The following is a 14,285-nucleotide window of genomic DNA, read 5'->3' on the forward strand; positions in this document are numbered from 1 at the left end:
CTCTCGGATTCTGAAACTTCAAAAGAAAGTTCAATTGTACAAATGTATCATTCTTTCAGTAATGCTTTATGCAGCACCTGCCAGGGAGGTCTGCAGCAAAAACACACCTCCAAAGACTATAAGTCCTCCAAAATAAAGTTTGTAGAATAATTTCTGGATCAGGTTATGACACTATTCTCAGCGCCAAATCTCCTCCATATGACGAGAACCAATAAAAGATCGCTGCGGCGTTGTAATGTCGCTGCCTTGTGCGAGAGAAAGACGGCGATACAGGAGCGAGAGGGAGGAGACATTCATTTTCCGGCTTTGTTAACATTTATCATGTCGTTGCTCCTATGACAGTCAATAATAAATCGCGCTGTAATTTTTATTATTGATAGATGAATGTCTAAGGAAAGTATATAGAAAAAGTTGAATACAAAATCTTTTCGGAAAGAGAAAAAAAAAAAAGTAACTTCGAAGTGATCTGTTCAAAATAGAAATTTTACACTTTCAAAAGTTGGTAGGCTAAGCGGCGACTTTTTTATTTTTCACTTTAGATGGGAGGGGCGGGTCGATGAGAGAGCTATATTGAGAAAGAATGGAAATTTATTTTATAAGTTGACTCTTTTCAAAATCTTTATAGGTTTCCGAGTTACTGGGAAAGCGTTTTCGCTTGGAGAAAGACTCAAGACTCGATATTTTGTATGTTAAAAGAAAAAGATTGCTGGGATATTAAAAAACTGGTAAAGTCTAAACATCAATTGTAATGCGTGGAAGTAATCGTAAAACATAACCTTCTGTCTCTCATTTATCGCTAATACTTGCTTTACTCAACAGCATGGTGAACAGAAATATTCCTTCACACGAACGAGAAATGATCTGCTTTTTGTGAAACATATAAAAGCGAAGAGAGAATTATAAGAGTGTGCCGAGTGTGTGTTTGTTTTCTGTTTCCTTATAACTATGTATCTTGAGTGATGCAGGCGTTCTAAGCAATAGCGCTCTTCTTCCAGAATACGTTAAGTTCCAACTTTGCGCTATAGCGCGTATCTTTGTAATAATTGTATACTGACGTTCAAAAGTATCCGACCTACGATTTTATGATCGTGTAAGTGAACTTTCCAACCACGGGATAAGTCAGAACCAAACATAAAAAATGGACAAACTTTGAAAGAGTTCCGCTAGTTCTCAATAGGTGGCACCATTATTGGACGCCGCTAAAAAGTGTCAGGGAAAATGATTATGTAGATTAAGCATAAATTATTCTTCTAATAGATAATATCAGCGGTTTCTAGTCAAACTCAGTGTTGTTTTACAATCAGTATCATGAGATGAAAAATTGAATTCTCTAACACGGGTAGCCTATATTTAGCTAATATTGGCAACAGTGACTATTATCTTCGCCATCTATTCATAGAAGTAATAACTACAGAATCCATACTTGCACCATCAAATTATAGATCACTATCGATTAGTAGGGTCAGATATCTTTGAACGTCAGTGTAAAGAGGGAACGATTTGACCTAAAATTACGTTTTTTTTTTCGGTTGTACTTAGAAATTCATTCTGTTTATACTTAGCAAGCTACAGAATTTCAGAATTAAATAAATAACGTCCGACCGCCAATGTCTCCTTTGACAGCTATAATCCTTTATTGTGCAATGCTGCGCTCCTCTGATTCGCGAGAGTCGTGAAACCGTTTTCAGGAAAGACGAAAAAACTAGTGCAGTTTGACTCCAAACGAGCAGTTTATCACATTCCCTGGAAAATTCCGCACTGAAACATGTCTTAAACCCATTTCATAATTTGGAGAAAGTGGAGTTTGATTCTATGCGAATTATATACACTATAATGAAACTAGCTGATGGTGGTCTTATAACTACTTCATAGACCTATTCTTAATACCTTGATAAATGAAAAAATATTTTTCATTACCCTACTTAGTCATTATTGTAACGCGACGAGACTTCTGCACAATTATGTAATATTTTAGTTGTAACCTACTTATATGCTATTCTGTTATTTAGTTTAAGAATTTTATTTTTTTATAAACAATAAATGATTTTCTAAAATTTGAAGTGCTCTTTACATTCATTTTTATATTGGTATGGACTTTTACAAACTGTAAAATTTGAGAGTGTATGTCACGTTATTTAAGTCGGTACCTACTGATAATTTTGTCGGGAGCATAATCAAAGAAGAGCATTTATCGACATCTTGAAAAATCGTAAACAAAATGTTGGATTTACTAGTCCATTTTTGTCTCAACTGGAAAGCAACCTTAACCATAACATTAATATATGAGAAAAATGGCTAATATTGAACACTCCTGAGTAACTTGTAACATCAATACGATTTTAGGACTAAAAACATTTTGGATTACTTGAGAAGAGGAAAATTCACTAAGAAAATACAGTACATTCGTACAATAAAAAAATGCACTGTATCAGGAATAGCCTATATAGACCTATAGAAGAGGCCTACATCACTCAGTTTAGGGAATGAAACTCCAGTTTTGTTGGTTTAAATGTTATATTTTTGTCTTTGATTTACAAATGGAAGAGTTTTATGCTCAGTAATTTCCATTTTGAACTTAGAAATTACAATAACTGAAGAAAAGTAGGGATCAAGAAAGATTAACTGCAGAAAACTCATAAAAACCTTCAGAACTGGAATAAAAAATCAGCAATGTTTTAGAATGGTATCACGGAAGAGAAAAAGAGATCCTGGAATAAATTTCTAAAAAAACTATAAAAATGAAGGATAAATGATGATGATGATGACGACGATAAATCATTTAGTTTATGCGAGAATTAGAAACTAAATCTTCAATATGAAATTTATTTTAGAAGTGAAGTTACGTGTGTGCGATACTTAAGAATGGAACGATATGTTTCCTCCTTTCAGGTATTTTTCTTTGCATCCATAGCAACAGCAGTAGTTCGCCATCACTGTGCATTGGTACATAATAACTTATCTTATTTTGAATACATTTCATTACTGAATCACAAACGCTACAGAATCGTCTGCAGCATACGAAAGTTACGTGATTTACAATGAATATTTGAGGAGAAAAATTCGCTCCGGCGCCGAGGATCGAACCCGGGTCCTTGGTTCTACGTACCAAGCACTCTGACCACTGAGCTACGCCGAATTCAATCCACAGCACCGGACCGAACTCTCCTCCTTCAATGTTTCCCTTTGTGGCCTGACTCCAAGTTGGGCATATACGTTGACGTTTTATGTTCAAGTCAACTGCCATTATACAAGGGGCGCACTCAGCTGAGTGACTTATTTGGCCGGGTTTCCGCAGTTAAGTGAACAGTAATCTGTACAGAAATATGCACTGCTAGCTATGAGAATATTAAGAATTTATTAATTTGTCCTAAAGAATAATATTTGTAATATTGACAATTAATATTTGAGGAGAAAATTCTTAACACGTGATTTACGTTTTCAATGTTGATACTCTGCGCAGTAGACCAGACGCGCTTTTTCTATACTTACTCTATGCTTACATGCAGAGTAAGGTTCTGTGCATCAGTAATGGATTTTAGGCGACCAGCAAGAGCCGAAAGTTCGTAAAAGCCTGATACAATCCGTCACTGATCTTCCTGTCCGATAGTATCGTACCAAAACATAACTGTTTCAGCCTGGGGAGGCGGAGTGAAGAGTTAAGGGGTGGTCTGCAATTAGCCTACTCAATCGAACTAATAGCGCTCAGGCCTGGTCTCATATGTTATTGTTTCATCTTCTAGCGCTTAGGAGAAGCAAGCGCTTAATAAACACACTCATTCTAGTCAAATTTCACACATGCATTTTTTAAACATGTAGGCCTAATAATGTTTAAAATGTTATGTTTTATTTAACGACGCTCGCAACTGCCGAGGTTATATAAGCATCACCGGTGTGCCAGAATTTTGTCCCGCAGGAGTTCTTTTACATGCCAGTAAATCTGCTGACATGAGCACACTTAAATGCCATCGACCTGACCCAGGATCGAATCCGCAACCTCGGGCATAGAAGGCCAGCGCTATACAAACTCTGCCAAGCAGGCCGACTTGTAATAATGTATTTCACTGCTTGTGTACTTTGTGGCATGGTAGAGTGCAAGAGAAGACCCTATGGCTTTAATTATGCCAGAATAAATAAATAAATAAATAAATAAATGAATGAATAAATAAATAAATAGGTAAATGAATAAATAAATAAATAAATAAATAAATAAATAAATAAATAGGTAAATGAATAAATAAATAAATAAATAAATAAACAAATAAATAGGTAAATGTATAAGTAAATAAATAAATGTCACTGTATGATATTTACAATAAAATAACTTAGATATGAACATTAATATCATCTCTATCTTCATGGGTTAGGTCCATATTATTTGGTTGAATTAACAATACCCTACACGTATTTGCTCATCTTGTTGGTATAGTTATTTTTTGTTCATTTTACGCAGCTATCTAGATTTTACTCTTCTAGTTTATAGCCTACGTTGCTGAGCTATTGCGCTACGAACAAGTCACTTTCACGTAGTTGTCGCGTCGTTAAAAGGGCGCAAATAGCCATAGTAGCTGACGCGCCCTTTTTAAACCCCACTAACTGACTCCCGTCGTTAAAACAGAAATCTGCATTATAAGTCGCAGGTAGACGTATTTATGTAAAAAAAGAAGGGATGCCATTGGTAACGCATATTAATATCCGAATAATAGTACAGTTTTTTATTGTTTTTTATTTTGAATTTTCCATCTCGTATCCGCGAAGAGTGGTAGTAATTCCCCGATACGTAACCTCCACGGTTCTAGAGCAGTTATTTGTACTGTAAACATTTGTCGCTGTTTGCCTACCTGATACAGGGGTTTTAATTTGATTAAAATTTTGTCAATGACATCCACTCTCTTTTGACATACGCAGATGCTACCAAGAGTTTCTATCATTAAAGTAAATTAAATGCATGCTCCCATGCTTATGTGTACACTGCAATCTAAAAAAAAAGTACCGTTCACACAGAGATAATTCATGGCATCAGAAACAGATTTGAACACTTCAAGGTTTGGTATCTCCTCCAGAGTAAATGTTGTTAAAGCCGATAAGCGCGTAGACCTAAAGTATACAAGGGAACAGATTTATCATTCTGTACAGTTATATAATAAGTCGGTATTAACTGCGAGTCCTGTGTTCCCAAATTGTGTGGAGCACTTCCGATGGTGAATTAAAAAGAGCTGCGAGATGTCTGAAAGGAAAAAATGATTTTGTGTCAACATTTTAAGCAGTATAGATAACGACTAAGATGCAAAGACTTAAATTTTGTGTGAACGTCTTTCAGTCAGTTCATTCTATGGTTCGTCCTCGGTGATCTGATAGTTACCATGCTAGTCATTGGATCCAAGGTTCACGGGGTTAAAACCCGACCGAGGACAATAGATTTGGAGGGGTACATTGCGCAAAATTTTAAGATAATACCCTTTCAAATTGTCACATAGCGCACACGACCATTTTGAACATTACGATCACATAGTCACCAGATATAACGATCTCTCGAGTCCCTTTATAATGAGAGTTGATACATTGGATGGTCTGATTAGCTGGAATCAATAATCACGACCTTCATATTAATGAATATATCATCATCATCATCATCATCATCATCATCATCATCATCAAATACATCATGGTTTAAGTCTTTAGGCCTGTTCCATTATATCATATATTATTTTAATATATTATATGTATTAATACTTAAATTTAATCACATAAATAATATACCTGCTAATAACTGGGACGATGAAATAATAAATTATTCTTTATCATCTAATAAAATTATGTCCATTTTGCATAAAAACATAGGCCTAAATCTTTATTGATCGCAAATTATTAAAATCTGTAATTACAATAGTCTAAAGCCTCGTTAATCCGGACTAATTGGGGGAATAAGTTGACCGGTTTAACGAAAGTCTGGATTAACTAAAATAACTTATAAGAACATTAGAAAGTGCATTAAGACTCCATTTATAGCAACAAAATACGTTTATTATGGTGTATTTAAAGGGTATAGGCCTAAATACACTCTAGAGTAGGCCTACATACAATGTACATACGTGATAGGTACCCATAAATTATGATGATTTTCTTCATTTTTAATATTATAGGTGTAATATTGTAATTCCATAGTTCTAACGTATAGCCTAATGTATACATGTAAGTCATTAAACAAGGGTATTTGATTTTTTCAAAGTCATCGTTTTTTGCCTGTCCGGATTAAGTGAAGTCCGGCTTATCGGGGTCCTGATTAACGAGTTTTTACTATATTTGGTAGCATTAAATAACTATAAAATACCTATGAGAAGTAAAACCACAGCGTCAAGAGTTTAAACAAATATGATATGTAATTATATCATCTCCAAATTATGAAATATTGGATTAAGATATGTTTCAGTGTAGAATTTTGCAGGGGTTGTGATAAACTGCTGGTTTGGAGTCAAACTGGAAATTATCTACCTTAACTTTAGTAGTAAAATCACCGTTTAGTGTCTAACTGCACTATTTTTTTTTTGTCTTTTCTGACAAATCAGATTTTTTGATAAAGTGCAGTTTGGTTCTACGCAACTCATATATTATATTACTGCATAATATAATTCATTATCGAGTACATAATTTGTATTTTTGTAGGATAAGTGAAAGTATCAACGCCATCAATTCAAAAAATGACTTACAACTGATCAGAAATACGGACAATAATATTGATTTTTTAGATATTGATCATTTGTAGCCTCTTCTATGAAGGCCTCTTCTATGTTTCAGAAGTTGTAATTGTGGCAAGGTTTTACAACAATACAAGTAAATAAAAGTATGACGCATACTGGCGGTTCCCGTACATTTTCCCCAATCTGTAATTTCCAATGACAATTTTTCCCAATGTCTTTCTCCCAAAGATATTTTTCCCAAACTGCAATTTCCTAAGACTAAAGTTCCCAATTCTTAAATTAGCCACTTTTTCCAAAAATCATTTGCATTCGCATTCCCAAAAAATTCTAACAACACATAATTTTCCAAAATTGTTTACTTAGAAATGCAAAATAATCAGTTACAAATAGAGGTTGTGGCCAATAGATCTTAGACAATTCAGAATTCTGTTATCTTCTTTGTACTGATTGCAATCAAGCATAATATTTCTTATTCTTTCGTTCATACGAACCCACTTTTGCTTAGGCTTTGTCTTAACATATATATTATTTTAATGTACCGAAGTACATATGATATTTCCATGAAGATATTCTGCGTTATCATACGATGAAAGAGTAATGGAACGGAGAAAAATTCTCTCCGGCGCCGGGATGATGTACTTCGGTACATTAAAATAATATATATGATATGCGTAAATCACTTCGTGATTTAAGACGGCGCTAATTCCGTCGGATTCCGGCCAACTAGTCACTCATAACGAGTGCACCTCAGCACATGTGTCGATTTCAGTCCTACGTTCATAGACATCTATGACGTAGTGCAGAGGGAACCCAAGAGTTGGAACTTAATCTGAGACGATTCTGTCCGACGCCGGGGTGGAACCCGGTGTGGCTTAGTGGATAAAGCATCAGCACGTAGAGCTGAAAACCCGGGTTCAAATTCCGGCGCCGGAGAGAATTTTTCTCCGTTCCATTACTCTTTCATCGTTTGTATTAACAGACTGACCCAGTGACAGTTGAGCAATGGATGCTTCGGTGTCTGCCTGTTCCTTTCGAAACTCACCAGCTAATGTCATCTCATTACAGTATGGGGTTTCCTCTAAATCTTCTAAATAAGTTGGTTCTGTAGGCAGTTCCCTTCTCCTAACACGGCATAAAGATTTCTTGAAATTTTCTCGATCTGGGAGCTGGTTTAAAATTCCCCATTCAACTCATGAAAGTTCTGTGCGAAGAATTTGTGCAGGAGGTTTTTCTGGGTATTTAGTTGCAATTCTTTTCATTTGTTGAGCCACAAATTATGCATTGATCTTTTCTTGGTTTGGAACAAGAGAGTGAATACTTTCCTCTCAGTATGGTAATTTGTTCTCCAACCTCTTGTGTAATTGCAATAGCTCTGCATTTCTATCTTCCAGAGCTATACCCGTAATCTTTGTCATTTTTTGTGTATATTCTATAGTATGTGTTTCCATTAAGTAGTAATTTCTCTCCTCCTGCAGATGAAATTACAATCTGTATCATAATTATACTGGAATTTTGTATTACACTACACCTAAATATTATTGCCATGGATACTCACTACAATATGTAGGCCTACTTGGAAAAAATGGAGTGGCAGAAATGACCATTGGGATAATTTAAGAGTGGGAATATTAGATTGGGAAAACTGATCTTGGTGCAAATGTTTTGGGAGAAATGGTTATTGGGATAATGCATAACTGGGACTATCAGTTTGGGAAAAATGGTTTGGGAAAACTATCCGGGAACGATACTGGCGCTATTACCTGCAGCGAAAGTAATAACGCCACTTATTATTTTAGAACAAAGAAACATGTTTATAAACAAAAGTGACAAATGTAAGATTATGTTATAGAATTAAACAACTATAAATGATTAGGGACAAGAAAAAAGTATTAATACTTATTACCACATAACTTAAAAAAAATAAATCAAGAAACTTAAAAAAGAAATCAAGATCACTGTCATTGAGTGATGCACAACCATCTTCACATAGTGAACAGAGTCCAGTTCTATTTGCGCTACTCAGTCGCAGGTTTCGTGGTACCCAAGTCTGGTCGATGATCCTTAAGTTAGAGAGGATTAAACTAACCGCTATTATTAAATACTAAATCAAAGTTTATTCTCGCAGCAAGACGGCGTTATCACCTGAAGTTGCAAATTCTATTTAAATGGATAATTACCATAATATACTATTACACATTTTAAAACGACACCACTCCACTAAACTTAAGAACACATATAAACGAATTTCTCATAACATTTCATCATTTTATATATTTCAAATTCAATTATCTGTACTTAATTCATGCAGAATATAATATTCACGTCACTTGGCAATCAGCTAAAAGTTGTTAAACTCGCAGTAAAGACAGAAATCCGTTTCATTGTTGGTTCCAGATGTTTAAGAAAGGTTCCTCTAACCACCACATTTCTCTGACTAGAGCTGCCAACACAGATTTTAACCCAGCGGAATGTCAGTCATTGAGGCGGCAATTTTGAACGACCGGCGGATTCAACTGCGAACCCTATCTCAGCGGTTCAACATTTCATACGGTGCGGTGTACGATATCGTGCATGGCACATTGGAATTTCATAAAGTTAATGCCTAAGAACGTGACAGAGGACCAGAAGGGCCAGGATATGCTTGGACCACTTAAGGAGTTACGCTGTAGAAGGACATGACTTTCTGAAATGAATTGTCCTGGTGATAAGTCCTGGCCGTACCATTACACGCTCGAAACAAAGCAGGCCTCTATGGAGCGGAAACAAACTGCTTCCCCAGTAAAGAAAAAATTCAAAGTGACGCAATCTGCTAAGAAAGTGCTTGTGACAGTGTTCTGGGATATGCATGATGTTTTGTTGGTGGACTTTGCTAAACACGAGACCACTGTGAATGCTGCAGCCTAATTCAAATTGGTAAAGTTGCGTCGTGCCCTTCGTGACAAACGCCGTAAAATTAATGCTGACGATGTCAAACTTCTTCATGACAATGCTCGCCACCATGTTGCGGTTTTTGTTCGTGAGAAAATCAACACATTTGGTTGGAAGGTGCTCCAGTATCCACCATACAGTCCAGACCTCGCACCGGCGGACTTCCATCTGTTTGGTCCCACGAAGAAATTCCTGGCCGGCCATCGCTTTGCGACCGATGCAGAAGTGCAATCAACTGTCCGCAGATGGCTATAATCCAATCGAACGGACTTCTATGAACAGGGTATACTGAAACTGGTACCACGATGGGAGAAATGTGTTGAGAAACTTGGTATCTATGTAGAAAAGTAGCTGAAAGATGGGAGTTCATTTGTGTATTTTTTTATTTTTGTTTACCTATTAAACTTTTTTTAATAATTATTATTGTGCGTTACTTTCCGATCCACCCTCGTACATTTTATTTATTGAAAGTTGTAAGAGCTTACTGGATTATGCATTAATATTCACCATACCTGGTTCTATAGTCTCGATTCTTCTCTAGGTATTATAGAGGTATCTAATAATTATTCATACTCATAGGTCCATCGATCCAATCGTCTAGTCACTAAAGCAACCGTACTGGGTGTGGCATTGTCAGTGATTATAACAGTATAAACATCGCTATGTTGTCAATGTTAACAGAGAGGATAAGTTATTGTCGCACGAAGTTTTTAAGCCGTCTACGCAAGATGAATATACAGGCATTATTGTCGTATTTTGTTAGTCCTAAACATAGAAATCTGAAAATGCGTTCTTTCAGTCCCAATAGGACACATTTTAGAAAGTAGCCCTATGAAGGGGAATTTGCTTTTCCTTATTGCAGCGAACGAAAGTATAAAAATTCCACAAGTGTGCAAAGTTGACAGTGGCCGCAGGAATAAAAATGTTACGTTTGCGCAGCATGGCTTTTCCCTTATCTTAACCTTGTGCGCAATATAGGGCGATAAAATTCTAAATTTGACTTCCTTAGTGCTGTACCGTGTTACAAAATATCTATAGATGCAGTAACTAATGTTTGTGTCATTTTGACAGTTATCTTTAAATAACTTGAAAACGATTAGAGATATCTCAAAACAGATTGCACCATTGTTTTTTTTTTTTCAGAAAATTTCACATGATTTTGAGTACCTTACATGACCCCCTTTCCATTTAAAATTTCAAAGTTCCATCCAAAATGGCGGCTTTTGAGATAGCTGAGGGCTAGAATCGAATGTATCACTGGTAGAGCATTTGGTCTTACAAATACTGGTAACACCTATAGTAATCGAAAATCAAGCATATGGAAGAATTTATATGGTTCCAGACTTTTGATTCATTCTGTATATTAACTTTTTCACACATCCTTTTCATTCGTTTCTCTCTCATTGTGTTGTAATAACTATATGCTGTATGTACTAGTATTTGTATGTTGAAATTCTTACTTTTTTTCTGGTTGTATGGGCATCTCATTTGTCATCATAATTTCATCCACCTGGTAATATTATTTTGTATAGGCCACTATCAACTTTAAATGGACGTCTCAGAACTTTGGGTTGATTCTGTTAGACATTTTGTTTTCTACGAGTCACTCTCAACCTTCATTAACCTTGAGGAACTCTACATCACACAGTTATAAAAAAAAACCGTAGTTTCAATTCATTATGCAAAATTGCAAAAGTTTTATTAGATGACAAGTTATAAACTTGATGTAGAAATGAAATTGATGATGTGAAATATTTTACATATGCGCCCTTGATTTCAGCCAATGTAGAACGCAGTTTTTCCGCATACAAGGTTATACTATCCGACTCTCGGCTGTCATTTTCATTTGAAACTTTGAAAATGAATGTTACTTATTGTTCATTGCAGCAGCAACCGAAACTAAGCGAATAACATGCAAGAAAAGTAAGGTACAGAATAGATGTGATACCGTAAATAAATTAGTGTAACAGTTAAATATTTTTTTTTCTTGAAGAAGAAAAATTCCCTGGGTATCTAGAGTCTGGAAAATTGTATGAATGTGAGTGTGATTGTGAGTGTGCCGGGTTAATATTAATTAGCCAATTATCAAAAACATAAAATATATCAGGACTGTCGCTGGGCAGTAACCTGAACACACGTTTCAGCGTCACATTGTTGACAAGTAACTCCATCTGCCAGCACAACCATGAAGCATTAATAGATGCTATAGAGTTACCAAAAAAAAAAAAAACAGTTAAATATAGGGTAAGCAAAATTGTACGCCATATAGCCTACATTTTCGACATTCTAAAACTGTAATGCAAAACTCTAAAAATAAAGAAAAACATCTTTTCTGACTTATGCTTTACCACTTTGTGACAACTTAAGTATGATTTCCTACAACTATTCTGAACCTCACCAGGATTTTAGACCTTTCCGATTTTAATCCTTATTATACAATAATTGTATTGTCTTGATTTTATAACACGCAATAATCGTATACAAAACACGGAACGTGCTTGCTTTTAGGTGTGTGTCAAATTAGCTTCCGCTGCCTGTACTTGAAACACCGACTACATTCTGACCGGCGTCTTATGTTCACCTCAGACTAATACAAATATACCGATGTCACGGCCCTAGTAATAATATAAGACAACAGATTTACATTAAAACCCTGAAGTCAAAAATCAGAATATAAAATCAAATGACTGGAACGTGTTTAACTAATGGAATCAGCTAGATTACCAAAACTATGCCTTTGTTCGATAACAGAAAGAAGAAATGTTGGTGAATAAAGGGAACCTTGTATTTACCAATTTTAAAAACTCAAATTTTGAATAGATTATTATTATTTTATCGGCAACGAAGGAACTGTGGAAAGGAAGAAGTTTGTTTGCCTACAGATTGCGGCTGGAATGCTGTATTTGTCGTCAACAGGATCTCAGCAAACAATCGCTCTTAAAATTGAATACTCTTTCTCATATCTCTCACCTTTTAATCTCTTCAGGAGAGTTTTTCTTCAAATATCAAACATCCAGGTGTACACATGACCTTCTGAATACACAGAGCTCACGTAGGAATTATTGAGAAGAAATCTCTGACAGGAAACACACGTATTCAGGTAAGCTTGATCAAAGTAAGATGCTTTGAATAACAGTAATGTTTAATGCAACCATTACCTGGGTAACACTGTTTCAATTCATCACTCTGTAGAACATACAACGTTTCGGAAGGCGGGTTTAGAATAGGGCCATGATTCAGTAATAAAGTGACTCGGATTCGGATCTTGGAAGAAGACAATCATCTCGCCTCCCTTCCAGAAGGAGCGTCGTGGAGAACATTGAGTCTCCAACTTAAATTCTTGTAATTCATTGTTAATACACGATAAACCAATATGATAAATATTAAATTATCTCATTTTTGCCTCCCATTGACAGCATATTACGTTTAATTTGTCAAGAATATGTATGCACACGCATACAGCATAGTAGGCTATTTCAAGTTTAATAGTTCGAAATTGAAGGACCTGTGTATTTGTACTCTGTCGTTAACAAAATTAAACAATAACTTATACAGACAAAATTAGTGAGGTCATGTTCAAACTTAAGGATTAATAATTACTGTATAAGTGCTTCGAAATGTACTCGAGCAGCAATACATTTTCTGACTCTTAGCAAGAATGAGTGATTGCATGGCTGGAGTGATAATGCTAGTACAAGAATGACGTTTCATAAAGTGAGACGCTACTGAAGTTTTTAATGTATATAATTTTCATTTTTTTTTAATTTCGCATCAATTAGATATTGCTAAAATACATGAGCAAAATTTTTCTCAAATGTTTATGTTGAAAAATTGTGCGCACAAATAAATGTAATTTAAAAATAATTTATATTTTTAGTAAACATTTTTCTGGGATCCACGTGTAGATAATTGATAAACGTTTAAAATAAAGCCTGCAATGAAATTGCGCATTGGATTTTGCTGGTCAATATACTTAAAAACAAAATATTTTGAATACTTGATTTTGTTTGTTTGTTCGTTTTTTTTGTTGGTTTGTTTTTGGTTTTTAACTTTCAATGCTCAACATAAAAATAAAAAGCTTTCTTAATAATAATCATAATATATGTACATGAACACAGGATTTCATGCATGGGTCTGTTGTAAATATGCGTGCGAGATTTCATTACTCTAGGTGTAGCAATTCAGGAGATACGAATATGTTATTTTTAGTGAGTTAAAATGTAAACATTCTGATTTGCGGTAAAATCACTATGCGAGTGCTATGCATAGACATTTCGCTAGCCCGCGCTACGAGCGTGCTAAACTAGCCCCGGCTATCGACTGATTAAATTACTTGTTCAGGATTCATATCATTATCATATCGGTAACACTGGTTTATGAATATGAAAAACGTTAGTTCGCTGATCATGCACTGGAAGCCCGCGCTAAGAATGTCTATGAATATGGCCCTTAAAGTTTATAATATGCATTCTGGTTATAGTAATCAGTTATATGGGACAAACTGAATTTATAACTTACAATAACGATTTTGCGATGAAATCTTCACTACAGAATTTCTCAATAAACCGTCAATTTTTTGGAACCATATTAAAAAAATAACCAAAACTGACGAAAACTCAGTTACGCGTCCCCTTAAAATAACATGGATCCTTGAATCACAAG

At 35.2% G+C, this 14,285-nt stretch overlaps 1 protein-coding gene across 2 annotated transcripts in view; it reads left to right on the forward strand.

Annotated features, from left to right (window-relative positions):
* LOC138697306 (cytochrome b5-related protein-like) overlaps nt 1–14,285 on the forward strand; it is a 121,116-nt gene that overhangs the window by 10,140 nt on the left and 96,691 nt on the right. The window contains exon 1 of one of the 2 annotated variants that reach the window (XM_069822773.1): nt 12,595–12,723. The exons of the other annotated variant lie outside the window; for it this stretch is intronic. The gene's annotated coding sequence lies outside the window, so the exon portion shown is untranslated. Of the gene's footprint in view, nt 1–12,594; nt 12,724–14,285 lie in introns of those variants that run through there. 2 annotated transcript variants of the gene reach the window in all.

Source organism: Periplaneta americana, chromosome 1 (assembly GCF_040183065.1).
Source record: "Periplaneta americana isolate PAMFEO1 chromosome 1, P.americana_PAMFEO1_priV1, whole genome shotgun sequence".
Lineage (NCBI taxonomy): Eukaryota > Metazoa > Arthropoda > Insecta > Blattodea > Blattidae > Periplaneta > Periplaneta americana.